Below are 13,960 nucleotides of genomic sequence, written 5' to 3'. Positions count from 1 at the left end.
AAATTCTTATCACCCAGGGGGCTAATTTTTAAATTAAATTACACATTTACAATTCAATAGTCAAGCCCCTTTCTAGGCAGCCTTGTAGCCTCTCAGCTTTTACCCCTCGCTGTGACCATGTTCTCAGCTTCAAATTGAGTGCCATTATGGACATGAACATGTCCCTGTCATGTGTCACCTTCACAGTAAGCGGCCACCCCAAACTCCCCTCCCTTCCCCTTGTCGATATCTCCACACAGGGAGTAGGGTTCTTTTGATGCAGTTGTGCAAATGTGCGAGCTAAGGGTTTAGAATGTCCAGGCTAGGAGGGGTCTTCTCCACATGGCAGGGCAGGTGGGCTGGCAGGGGGTGATGGTTCACTTGTAAAACCTCAGCTGGTTTCAGGCAGTGACCACAGACTGGCAGCCAAGGGCTCAGCTGGTGCAGAGTAAGCGGATTAAATGTGTTCACCCAGACGCCTTGGGAGTGGCAGCCCTGGAGTACGACTACAAGTGAGGAAGGTGGAGGATCCCCAGTGCCTGGACCTCCAACTTCTAAAAATCAGGACTGAGATGTGGCTTTGAAATCAGAACACTGGAATTCAAAGCTTCCCCCACCACTTTGTCAATAATTCAGAGCAAATCAGCCTCAGTTTTCTCACGTGTAAAATGAGAACTTTGAAGCCTCTCCCTCTGAGGGTGTGGAGGGAAGTAAATGCGGTGACAGCAGAGCACAGGAGCTGTCTTGGCTGAGCCTGCATACAGGCAGGCCTTTGTTGCTGCCATGACCACTGTCTTCCAGGGCAGGGTCTGCACTCGTTCCCTGTGAAGGTCCAGACAGTAAACATTCTAGGCTTTGAGGGACCTACAGTCTCTGTCACAACTACCACCCTCTGCTGTTGGAGGGCAAAGGCAGCTCCTGCAGTAGGTAGTCCAGGCTCGCACCCCCGCTTCCTGACATAAGTATTCCTGAGATACAATTTTCACATAACTTTGTTGGCTTTAGGTGTGCAGCATAATGACTTGTTACATGTGCATATTGTGAAATGATCAGTTCATTAACTTTACTTGACGTCTGTCATCACCCATAGTGACACACTATTTTCCTTGTGATGAGAAATTTTAAGAAGTACTCTCTTAACTAACAAATGCACAACGCAGTGCTGTTAACTACAGTCACCTTGCAGTACATTATGTCCCCAGGACTTGTTTATCTTCTAACTGGAAGTTTGTACATTTTGATTATCTTCCCGAATTTCAATCACCCCCTGACTCACCTCTGGCAACCACCAACCTGATCTCTGTTTCTATGTGTTTCGGTTTATTTTGTAGATTCCACATATAAATGAGATCATAGGTATTTGTCTTTCTGTCTTATTTATTTCACTTAGCATAATACCCTGAAGGTCCACCCAAGTTGTCACAAATGGCAGTATTTCACTTTTTTAATGTCTGAATAAGATTCCATTTTATATACATATATATGCATCACGTTTTCTGTACCCATTCATCTGCTGATGGACACTTAGGTTGTTTACATATCTTGGTTATTGTAAATAATGATACAGTGAACATGAGGGTGCAGTTGTCTCATTGACATAGTGATTTCATTTCCTTTGGATATATTTCCTGCAGTGGACTTGCTGGATCATATGGAAGTTCTAATTTTAAATTTTGGGGGAGCCTTCTTACTCTTTTCCCGAGTGATAGCACCAATTTACATTCCCACCAACATTGCACAAGTTTCCCTTTACTTCACACCACCACCATCACTTGTTATCTCTTGTATTTTGATGACACCCACCCTGACAGGTGAGAGGGGGTATCTCATTGTGGTTTTGATTTGCATTTCCCTGATGGTGAGTGATGTTGAGCACCTTTTCATGTACCTGATAGACATCTGTGTGCCTTCTTTGGAAAAATGTCTATTCAGTTCCTCTGCCCACTTTTTAAATCAGATTGCTTGTTTTTGCTGTTGAATTGTAAGAGTTTTTTATATGTTTTGGGTGTTAACCCCTTATCAGATATATAGTCTGAAAGTACTTTCTCCCCTTCTGTCTGTTATCCTACCCTCTGCTTTCTGGATGACAGGGGTCCAGGCACTTGGGAATCTCTGCTTCTCACGTGTTTCCAATGGTGGGTGGGTGAGGGCTGTGTTCTGATAAAAGTGTGCACAACCGTGGGTCACTACCCCTTAGTTTAGAAGGTGGGCTCTGAAGAGTGCAGTGTGGGCAGGGATGTTTCCCTGAAGTCATCATTTGGATGGTCATGTGCTCTGGAACTCACATCATCTAGCCCGGGTGTGATGGGGCAATTTGCAAAGGGAGGACCTTGTAGCTAAGACACTGACCAGGTGATCTTGTGTCTTGTTGGAAGGACCTGGAAACAAAGTTGTGTGGAACAGGGACTCCTCCAGGTCACAAGGCTCAGTTCAGACTTCTGGGATGCAGAGACCTGCTCAGAGCCACTGTCACTGAGGAGGGAAGGGCCTCAGGCAGGAGGGAGGAGTTGCTGGATTTCACTTGCCCTGTTTGTCAAGTTTCAGCTCTGGTGATGTGTGGAACATGGGCTTAGCTTTGGGAATGTAAGAGGAGAGGTTCCTGGGGAAGGGCTGGCTTTTTCCTCTGATTGAGGTCCTACTGTGTGCCAATCACAGCAGTCCTCTGAGTCAGGGCTGGAAAGCCAGTCACAGAGAGGTCAGGGAGTTTCCAAGTCACACAACATTAGGGGCATCATTAGGGTCTGATGCAGACCTGACGCCCAGCCCACATTCTCTCTCCTTTCTCAGGACCATCATGATCCCACATGTCAGAATCACCCAGAGAGGCCCAGGTATGGGCACTGGGACCTTTCCTGCCTAACATGCCAGGAGCCTTAAGAGGGACGACAAGACACTTCCTGAGTCCATGATGCCCAGAGGCTGCTCTTAGCAAGAGGCTCAGCACACACTCCTGGATGAATCCTAGCTCTGTCCTGAGTCACTCTGTCCTCCCTGCCTCAGTTCTTCTGCCCACATGGGGCTGCAAACAGCAGCCACTTCACAAGGGTCTATGGAACCTCCAGGATCCTGGAAGCAGCGCCCTCACACAGGGAGCACGGTCTCCTTAACTTTTCCTCACCTCTTTGCTGGATGTAGAGTCCCAGAGGGGCACTGGCTTGTCCCAATTCTCACCCCAGATCAGGGTCCAGCAGGGGGTGGTGTCCAGGCTGGACTCTGTCCTCTGCCCCTTTTGGGGACCCTCATTCATTGCACCTTGGCTGCCTGGACACTGTCTTCCAGGGGCCACTCTGTGCCTCCCACACCTACCTAGCATCCACCCACCCTGGGTTACTCCAGCGCCCTCTGGCCCTTGGCCACACACCTACTCCGTGTTGAGTGGAAATGAGGTGACCGACATGCTGGGCCTCCTGGACAGTCTGGAGGAGCCCGATATCCCCAACCTGCCCACCACACCAGGTGCCCAAGATGGGGAGAGGGTGTGCCTCCATTCATACTCTGATTTGCTCAGATTCTCAGCACCTACTTTGCTGGGTGGATATGGGGGCAGAGGTATGATGTAAAAGCAGGAGACATGGACAGCAGACCATGAGAAGGGGGCTAGCCCAGGCTGGTCTCATAACCCCCTTAGATTTGACTTTATCATCTTTAAAGTGGGACAGACTCTTGTGAGGTGAGCAGGATCCTGACCCATAGCCAGGCACTGTCCTACACACCTTAGAGAAGCTTACTGACTCCTCATGAAAATCTGTGGGGCAGGGACAGGCATTATCACCCATTTCTGCAGAAGTAACTGAGGCGCAGAGAGAACAGCTGAGGTGACCACCCCAGATTACAGAGCCCAGGTCATCTGGTTCCAGTGTCCAGGCTCATGGTAAGTGCCCATTCTGGGTTTTCCTCCTCCCTTCATCCTCCACTGGGACCCATGGCCGCAGCCTCATCTCAGTGTGATTGTTCATGGGGAGCAGGGTGGTTGCACTGAGGGCCCGTTTCTCTGAGGACTGCTTTCCCAGAAGGCTCAAGGGGTTGACTGTATTCACTACTGGACACCCAGGCCTGGGCCCAGGCCAGCCACACTGCAAAGCCTGAATCAGTGATTGTTGAGTGAATACCTGAACCTCTGCGTGTATCTGCATGTTGCCCCCATTTCCTCATCTCCACAGCTGGCTACCCGGCCAAAACGTTGTGTAATCAGGCCTGGGCCAGGGACAGTCAAGGGGACCAGAGCTGCTCAGCTGGGGACAGGAAGCCTCAGGGGCCCTGTGGCTGTCCCAAGCCCCTCCTGGGGCAATTCACAGGGAAACCCAGACAGCTTCCAGGAACAGCAATCAGGTCCCAATCCCAGGGGTATAGGGTAGGTCTTGAGGGGTGTTCCTGAGACTGACTTTGTGTATGAAGGGGGCCTGGGGGTCAGGCTGCTTTCAACGTCCATTCCAGGCCCACACCCCTGCTGGCAGCATGGAGCTAGTCATAAAGGACACAGGTCGTGGGGCCAAGGCTATAGCAGGGCTCTGCTCCCTCTCTGTGGCTCAGTGTCCTCATCTGTAACAGAGAACTAGTAACAGGGCCATGGGAGGGCTCACTGAGACCCTCCTCTGTGGCTTTGGTTGGACACTGCCCTCTCTCTGCTCAGTGGCCTTCTCTGTAATAGAGAACTAGTAACATTTTTCTTAGCCCGTTTTGGCCCCATTTTTCTGAGTCTCTTTCTACATTGGGCCCAGGGCTTTCACAGAGATCACAGACTTGGGATGTAATCAGAGTGTGGTCACAGCCCTAGTGGTCTCAATTGAGGCCAGAGGAGCTTCAGGGGGGGTGGGAATCCAGAACTGCTTCATGGAGGAGGTAAGATCTGAGCTGTGTCCCCAAGGATGAGCTGTCATCTAGCTGAGGCCTGGCATTGAGCAGGACCCATGTACATGGTTAATGAGGGTGTGAATGAATGGATGGGCACCCCTCTAACAGAGAGTGAGGGGGGAGTCCCCTAGGCCAAAGCAGGAAACACAGGGCACCCTGGGGGAGCAGAGGGCGGGGCTGCAGTGTGATGCCTGCCTCACCCTTTATGGGTGTCTTGCCACCACTTTAGCGTGTGTTCTGGTGGATTTAGAGCCCTTTCCTCTCCTCTGCTAAAGTATCCTGCTCTTCATTCCCAGCAACATCCGCCTGTGTCACCTCAGTGTCCCCAAGTGGACCTGGACCTGTCTTGTGGGAGATTGTGAAGAGGGATTTGGTGTGCATCCCAAGAATGAAGTGGGAGGGAGAGGATAATAGGGACCTCCATAGGGGATCATGGGCTGGGAGACATCGGAGGGATGCGGAAGGCAGAGCCTCAGAGCTGTAGGATCCTGCTAGTGGTGGCTCCTTCACGAGGGGCTTCACAGGAAGGAAGCAAACATGGGGTAAAGGCAGAGCTCAGTTTGGGGCTTGCTGACATGGAACAGCTCATCACAGAGATGTCCAGAGGAGCTGGATGTAGGGAACGAAGATGCCACTGATGTCAGGGTCAAAGCCTGAGACCCAGATATGGTGGGGCGGTGGTGCAGGGGAAGGGGCTTGAGGATATCAAGATGTTCATTCATTGGGGTCCTCAGGGTGGGGACCTTCATGTTCATTTCATAGCCACCTGGTGCCTGACAGAGTTAGGCTTAGGGAGGTCACTGAGTAGACACGTGCCGATAACCTAGATTCTCCTCTTTCCACATAAAGTCCCTGGTGTGAAGCCAGCAGGCACTCTTCAGAGTCATACACCCTCACCCATGGGCTCTCTGTGTGCCTAGAGCCCAGTGGCCCCTTACCTCCCACTCCCCACTGCAGGACCCTTTGCACACCTGCATTTCCACAAGCTATAAAACATCTTCTCTTGCTGTGTGTTTACCCTATGAAACCTCATTGCCCCAGGAAGAGAGAACTCACATCCTTCCCTTATTAAATTGGTAAAGCCTTTTGTTCAGAGAAGCCCCTGACAGATCTCACAACCAACAAGGTACCTGTGCATGAATTGATCATGCAGCCCCCTCCTCCTTGTGTGCACAGCACCCCCCCCAATAACAGACCCCACACACTCAACATTGGCTCTCGTGTAGGCACCTCTTGCCTGTGTGGCCTGATGTTGCCTATAGCAGTGTCCCTATTGAACTTTCCTAAACCCTTCTCAGACGCTGGTAATTCTTTACCAACCCAAGTAATTAGCCTGCCATTGTGCCCACAACACCTGAAACAGAGTTGACTAAATTATGCAGACTGATGATGCAGGTTAATTTGCTATAAAGGTGAAATCAAGGTTTACAAATGAAAGCAACATACATACTCAAGGCAGGACTAAGAACTCACACGGATAACTAAGACCCTCCACATACATCCCACTTTGCCCTTAGGGCCTTTGGGATGGCTGCTCTTTCAGCCAGGCTCTCTCTCCCCCTGCTTCTTAAACACCTCCAGGAATCTGCTCAAATGTCCTCCCTGACCTTATTTTTCTCCATGGAACATATCACCTCCGGACATTGTATATATTTTACTTAATTTTCTCTGTGTCCCCCACCAGGCTGTCTGCTGCATGTGGATGGAGACCTGACTGCTTCACTACCTGCTGTGCCCGGTATCTGGAACCCACCCAACACAGTAGGACCTCAGAGATTGTGTGACGGGTGTGTGATCACTGTAGGCCACAGACAAAAGCCTTCCCAGCAGTCATGGTAAGAGTCATTCATACTCTACTTACTGAGCCCTACTGTGTGCTGGTTACTGACCTGGGTGGGAGGCATGCAGTGGATTAGACACAGTGAGCACACACAGCATGTTAGGAGGGACCTGTGCTCTGGAGAGCACATAAGGCTGGGGGAAGTCAGGAGTGCAGGAGTGGAGGAGAAGAGGGCCAGGTGGAGACAGTGGTGCCAGAGGAGACAGAGAGGTGGGGCCCAGGTCGTGTAGGGCTTTATGGCTCCTGTGAGGGCTTTTCCTCAGGGCAGCGGAACCATGGCTGGGTACGGAGCAGGGGCCCGTGTCCTGAATGCTATGCAGGAAATGGAGCAGGTGTCTGCTGGGGAGATGTGCTTGGAGGAGGCTGTCCCTGTAGACTGTGCAGGCAGAGAAGGCTCCTCTGAGGAGGTGACATCTGAGCTGAGCCCTTGTATGGACCGTGTTTCCACCTTCTGTAGACTGGATGCTTTCATCTGCCCTGCAGCCCTGTGCAGGACACACCCTGTTCTCAGTCACCTGGACTTGGCCTCCTGCCTCCCTTGTGGGCCCTCCCACCCCAGAAGGAGTCCTTCTAGATCTAACTCACTACCTCCTCCACTGGACTTGGACTCACACTGAGCCACTGTCCACCTGCCCAACTCACCCAGAGTCAAGTCCAGAAACTTGGGGGAGCCCCTCCACCACAGAGCCCATGAACTTACTCAAATGGCCAGTCCTCAGCCTGCTCACATGCCTCACACTCCCCTCCTGCAGAAACCCTGTGACAGATCATGTCCACAGCACCCTGCTCCTCCGATCCTGACCCCAGGCTTTCCCATGGGGTGTGACCCCGCATGGGTTGCAGTCCCCTCCTCCAGTCTGGTGAGTAGAAACTACCTTTTCTTTTTTCTTTTGTTAATATATTTATTTTTTTAATTTTTATTTTATTGAGTTATAGTCAGTTTGCATTGTTGTGTCAATTTCCAGCATAGAACATAATTTTGTCAATTGTGTTTACCCTTTCAAGAAACCATCTCTTGGCTTGATTTTTTCAAATGTTTCTTATATCTCTATTTTATTTATTTCCTCCCTGATCTTTATTATTTCCTTCCTTCTGCTTACTTTTGTTATTTTTGCTCTTCTTTTTCTAATTCTTTTAGGTGGTAAGTTTGATTGTTTATTGCAGTTGTTCCTCGTTTTTGAGGTAGACCTGATTCTCTCGCTATAAACTTCCCTCTAAGCACTGCCTTTTCTGGATCCCATAGGTTCTGTATGGTTGTGTTTTCATCATCATTTGTCTGAATGTGTTTTTTATTTCTTCTTTGATTTCATCATCCACCCATTTTTTTTTAAAGTAGTATGTTGTTTAACCTCCATACTGTCATTTATTTCTCCTTTATTTTTCTGTAGTTCATTTCTAGTTTCATGGTATTGTGGTCAGAAAAAGTTGCTTCAAATATTTTCTATCTTCTTCAAATTGTTAATACTTCTTTTGTGACAAAGTATATGATCTATCCTAGAAAATGTGGTATGTGCACTTGAGAAGAATGTATGTTCTATTTTAGGGAAATATAATGTTCTGAAAATATTACCCAAGACAAATTGTTCTATTGTATCATTTAATTTCTATGTTGTCTTATTAATTTTATGTATGGAATATCTGTCCAGTGATGTTAATGGATTGTTAAAGTCTTCTACTCTGATTGTGTTCCGATCAAATTTTCCCTTTTTATCTGTTAGTATTTTCTTGTTATCTGTTATGTATTTAGGTGCTCCTATGTTGTGTTCATATATGTTAATGAGTGAAATATCTTCATCTATGACTCCTGTAATCATTATAAAATATCCTTCTTAATCTTTCTTTATAATCTTTGTTTTAAAGTCTATTTTATTTGAAATCACTGTTGATATTCCTGCTTTCTGGTCATTTCCATTTGTGTGGAATATCTTTTTCAATCCTCTCACTTTCAATCTATGTGTGTCCTTCTCCCTAACGTGGGTTTCTTCTATACAGCGTATTGTAGATACTTGCTTTATTATCCACTCTGCACTCTATGTCCTTTGATTAAAGCATTTAGTCCACTGACATTTATATTAATTATTGATAGAAATGTGTTTATTACACTTTGAACTTTGTTTTGCAGTTCATTTTGTATTTCCTCTTTGTTCCTTACTTTTTCTTTTTGTGGTTTGATAATTTTCCTTTTTATTATCTTGGTGTCTTTTTAGTTTTGTGACTCTATTGTAACTTTTTGGCTTGTGGTTAACCTACTTTGTACATATATTAACCCATTACTATATCTGTTTGTTTTAAACAGATAGTAATATAAGCTCAAACCCATCCTACCAAGAACAAAAAAGAGAGAGAGACAGAGAGAAAGAGAGAGAGAGAGAAACCTGTATATTTTCTTGCTCGCCTCTCCCACCCTTAATGATTTAGATGCCCTCTTTTATGATTTCATGTTTATTCTGTTGTAATTCATTGTAGCAATCACCTTTCCAATTATGGTTTTCTCCTTTTTGTAGCATCCTGCTTCTTTTCTATTTAGAGTAGGTCTTTCAATATTTCCTTTAGCATAGGTTTAGTGTTGCTAACTTCTTTTAGTTTTTGCTTGTCTGTGAAGTTCTTTATCTCTCCTTCTATTCTAAAGGATACCCTTGCTGGATAAAGTATCCTAGGCTGCATCATTTTTTCATTCAGGACTTTGAATATACCTTGCTTCTCCCTTCTGGCCTTTACTGTTTTTGTAGAGAAATCAGCTGAAAGTCTTATGGGGGTTCCCTTGTATCTCATTCTTTGTTTTTCTCTTGCTGCCTTTAGAATCATTTCCCATTCTCAACCCTGGTCATCCTGATTGTAATATGTCTTGGTGTGGGTCTGTTTGGGTCCTCCTTGTTTGGGACGCTCTGTGTTTCCTGTACTTGGATATCTGATTCCTTCTTTAGGTTTGGGAAGTTTTCAGTCATGATTCCTTCAAATATCTTTTCAATCTCCTTTGTTCTTTCTTCTCCTTCTGAGACCCCCATTATGAGTAGGTTGGCATGCTTTATGTTATTCCATAGGTCCCTTATATTGCTTTCATTGGTTTTTATTTGTTGTCTCTCAGCTGTTTTGTTGTCCTGTCTTCTAAGTCACATATTCATTCCTCTCAATTATCCAGCCTACATTTTACATCCTTTACCTCAACTCTCATCTCAGCAAATGAGTTTTCCAATTTTCACTGGCTCCTCTTTAGAGTTTCAATTTCGTTATTTGACATATTCTCTGTCTCTATACACAATCTCTTTTAGTTTCTTCAGTACTTTGATCACTCCTTTTTTGAAATCATCTAGTAGACTATCAATGTCTATTTCATTGATTGTTCTTTCAGGGGGTTTATCTTGTTCTTTTAATTGAGACAGGTTGCTCTGCTTTTTTATCTTGCTTATATCTCTCTGGCACTATGGCTTATGAAGTATCAATTATCTACTGTGGTCTTTTAAGAGTTTACTTATTTATATAAAATGGATGCAGAAATAAAACTAAGCACAAAGAAATTAGTTTTAAAAGCAGTATAATCAATAACAGAAGAACATATTGAAACAAGATAACAATTGAGTTGGGATGAATTTTTAAAATATTAAAGGAAGAAAAAATATTTGACAACAGAGTATAATCACAACAGAAGAAAAAAAACAAGGATAAAAATGAAATTAGACAAATTGAAAGATAATAATAAAAGTATTTTAAAAGAAAATTTTAAAAGGGATTAAAAATAGAAATATAAAAATTATTTAAGAAGTAACATTTAAAAAGTAAAAGAAAATGGAACAGAAAAAGAAAAGAGTATGTTCCCATGGAGATTGTGTGCCCTTAGTAATTTTATCAAGAGGTCCTTCTTAAATATGTGTGGTTACCAAGTCTTACTTCTGTGCCTTTTGTCTGTTATCCCTTTGGTTAATGATGTGGCCATTAACCTGTTAACCAGAGCCTACCCTGGCTATTGAATGGGGACTCCTCTTTGTTTTGTGGTTGTCACAGCTCCTGCCCTTGCCTTGCTTCATGAACTCAGCTCGTTGTTTCCAGAGACCCTCTGGTCACACCCTTGGTCTGTGCTGCTCCCAGTGCCTGTAGGTAGACATGTCACATCTCCTCCCAGTGCTGCATCTTGGTGCTGCACTCCTGCATGGTAGGTGGGCAGGTTGTGCCCCTTCCCAATGCCGTGTCCAGGTGCAGCAGTCCTCCACAATAGTTGGGTTGGTTGCTCCCATATTCAGTGCAACTCCCCACTCCACATCTGTTCCACACTCTGTGGGTGGGCTTGAGGCAAATGGCCACACCAGCCCTAGTCCCTGCTCTTTGCCAGAACTTTGCTCCTTGTTCATTTGTCTTAGAGGTGTGAGTTCGTAGAGGCACCAGGACAGAAACTTCCTATATGTCTGGGGATGTAAACAAGTCTCAGTCTCACCTATGAGGTTGCAGAACTGCCAGGTACATATTCAGGTTTCAACCCCATGTCTGCCTGGGTGGGTATGATGGCTGTGGCTGAGCCTCATCTCTCTTATTCTGAGAAATCACCAGTTATGTTGCCATGAGTCAGCAGAAACAAAGGACGAAACACCCCTTCCCCCAGGCAAGCCAGCAATATTGCTTTGCTTTATTTTTTTTCTTATTTTATGGGAGGCCCAGGCTGTTCTGACCTGTATACAATCCAAGCAGATGTCCACAGCACACTGCAGTCCCCCAGGGTTACCTATGTACAGTCATCCAGAGTCTGCCTGGATCCAGCAGCCTGTCCCTTCCCATCCCTGATTCACTTCTAGGTTTGGGGGTTGTTGTCACACTTTGTGCCCATTTAACTTAATTCTGTCAGTCAAGGGTGGTTCTGTACACATCTGGGCCTCAGAGGTTCCCTGTCCATCCTGCTGACCTCTCCATTGGAAAGAGGGAGACCCAGTCAACCAGCACTATCCCTCCTTTGCTGCTCCCTCTTCAAAGGACCAACCCAAGCCATTTTGCATTTTCTTCCTTCTTTTTTCCTTTTCTCCTACCAGATTGGTGGCACATTTTGTCTTTTGAAGATGGCAATGTTTTATCAAAGTTCAGCAGATGTCCTGAGTGGATGGGTGTGTCTGTGAATGTCAGTCTTGGTGAATTTATTGGAGAGGATAAGATACAAGCATCCTTCTACTCCACTATCTTGGCCTTTCTGCAAGAATATACACTCTTAATAATTTTGTCATAAGGTTATTTTTAACTATGGGTGGTTGCCAAGTCTTCCTTCCACGCCTTTTGCCTGTTATCCCCTTTGTTGGTGGTGTGGCTGGTGTTCTGGTGGCCTGAATCTGCCCTGGCTATTGAGCAGGAGCTCCTTTTTTTCCTGTGGTTGTCACACTCCTGCCCATATCCTGCTGTGAAAACTCCACTTGCTGGTTCCAGAGGCCATCTAGTCGTGCCCCTGGTCTGTGTTCCAGCATCTGTAAATGGTTGGTCTGCACCCCCCACCAGATGCCTGGTCCCAGGACCACACTTGTGCAAGGTAGTTGGCAGGTAGCTCCCCTGCAGCATTAGGTCCATGCTTTGTAGGTGGACTCAGAGGAAACAGCTGCACTAGCCCTCACCCCTGCTCTGTTCCAGAACACTGCTTCTTGTGCATTTGTCTTAGAAGAGCCAACTCAGAGAGGCATCGGTGTGTAATGGTCCCTTCTTCTTGGGACTGTAAACAAATCTCATTCCCACCTATGAGGTTGTGGAGCCCCTAGGTAGGGATTTGGGTTTTGACCCCTCCTCTATCTGGGAACCATGCACCAGAAAATATAGTGGCTATGGCTGAGCCTTGACTCTCTTCTCCCAAGAAGTCTCCAATAATGGCACTGTGGGTCTGCGGACACAAAGGCTATGGCTACCCTTCCCCCCAGGGCACACCAGCAGTGTTTTCTGCCTTTTTTTTTTATTTTATGGGGGACCCAGGCTGTTCTGTATACTCTCCCAGCCATGGCACACAGAACATTGCAGTCCCCCAAGGTTTCCTCTGTAGAGTCAGCCCGAGTCCTCTGCTCAACTCAGGCAGGCTGTCCCATCCCACACCTGCTGGTTCGCATCTAGGGCTGGGGATCGTTGGGACCCTTTGTGCCCCATTAACTTAGTTCTGTCAGTCAAAGTCTATTCTATACAGATCTGAGCCTCTGAGGTTCCATCTCCATCCTGCTGAACTGGCCATTGGAGTTGGAGAGACCCAGTGTATTAATGCTATTCCTCCTTTGCAGCTCCCTCCCCATTGGAATGGTCCAGAACTATTTTCCTTTTTCTCCTTTTCTCCTGTTCTCCCACAAGATTTGTGGAAAATTTTATCTTTTGAAGAAGCCAATATTCTGTCAAAGTTCAGCAGGTGTTCTGGGTGGTGGGTGTGTCTGTTGATGTCACTCTTGGTGAATTTGTGGGAGAGGGTGAGCTCTGAGCATCCTTTTTACTCCACCATCTTTCCTCCTCCTTCACTCTTTTTCTTTTGATTGGAACATTTAGTCCATTGACATTTATAGTAGCTATTTTATAGATGTGGGTTTATTGCTATTTTGAAATTTGTTTTCCAGTTGATTTTGGTAATTATTTGTTTCTTTCTTTTAATTATTTTTATTTTTGTGGTTTGATAAATTCCTTTTCTATTAGCTTGGTTTCCTTTTGGGTTTTATGACTCTATTATATACTTCTGATTTGTGGTTATCTTGTCATTCAAGTATGGTAACCCCTTACTTCATCTGTTTGGTTTTAGTTGATAGTCATGTGGGCTCAAGTGCATCCTAATAAGAAAGAAGACAAAGAGAAAAAAGAAAAAAAAGAGAAAAAAATATATATTCTCTTGCTCTCCTCTTCCACCTTTCATGATTTTGCTATTCTCTCTTTCTTGTTTGCCTTCTTGTTTTCTTTATTGACTTACTGACTTATTTATATCCTCATGTTTTCCCTTGCAACTCACTGTATTTATCGCATTTCCAATTATGGTTTCTTAATTTCTATAGCTTCCTGTTTATTTTTTATTTAGATTAGAACTTTCAAATTGTTTTTTAGCATAGATTTAGTACTGCTGAATTCTTTTAGTTTTTGCTTGTCTGTGAAAATCTTTCTCTCTTTCTGTTCTAAAGGATAGTCTTTCTAGATAGAATATCCTAGTTTGCAGCCTTTTTCTTATTCAGGACTTTGAATACATCTTGCCACTCCCTTCTGGCCAGAAGATTTTAGGTAGTGAAATCTGCTGAATGCTTATGGGACTCCCTTGTAACAAACACTTTGTTTTTCTCTCACTGCCTTTAGAATATTTTATTTTACTTTAACCAT

General features: G+C 45.4%; 1 protein-coding gene across 1 annotated transcript in view; it reads left to right on the top strand.

Annotated features, from left to right (window-relative positions):
* Positions 1–13,960, top strand: part of LOC140693700 (uncharacterized) — a 95,546-nt gene that overhangs the window by 65,267 nt on the left and 16,319 nt on the right. Inside the window, exons 15-18 of the mRNA XM_072957405.1 lie at positions 2,767–2,810; positions 3,764–3,850; positions 6,515–6,665; positions 7,423–7,530. The gene's annotated coding sequence lies outside the window, so the exon portion shown is untranslated. The remainder of the gene's footprint in view (positions 1–2,766; positions 2,811–3,763; positions 3,851–6,514; positions 6,666–7,422; positions 7,531–13,960) is intronic.

The sequence above is a fragment of the Vicugna pacos genome, unplaced genomic scaffold (genome assembly GCF_048564905.1).
Source record: "Vicugna pacos unplaced genomic scaffold, VicPac4 scaffold_20, whole genome shotgun sequence".
Classification (NCBI taxonomy): domain Eukaryota; kingdom Metazoa; phylum Chordata; class Mammalia; order Artiodactyla; family Camelidae; genus Vicugna; species Vicugna pacos.
This window is presented reverse-complemented; position numbering and strand designations above follow the sequence as displayed.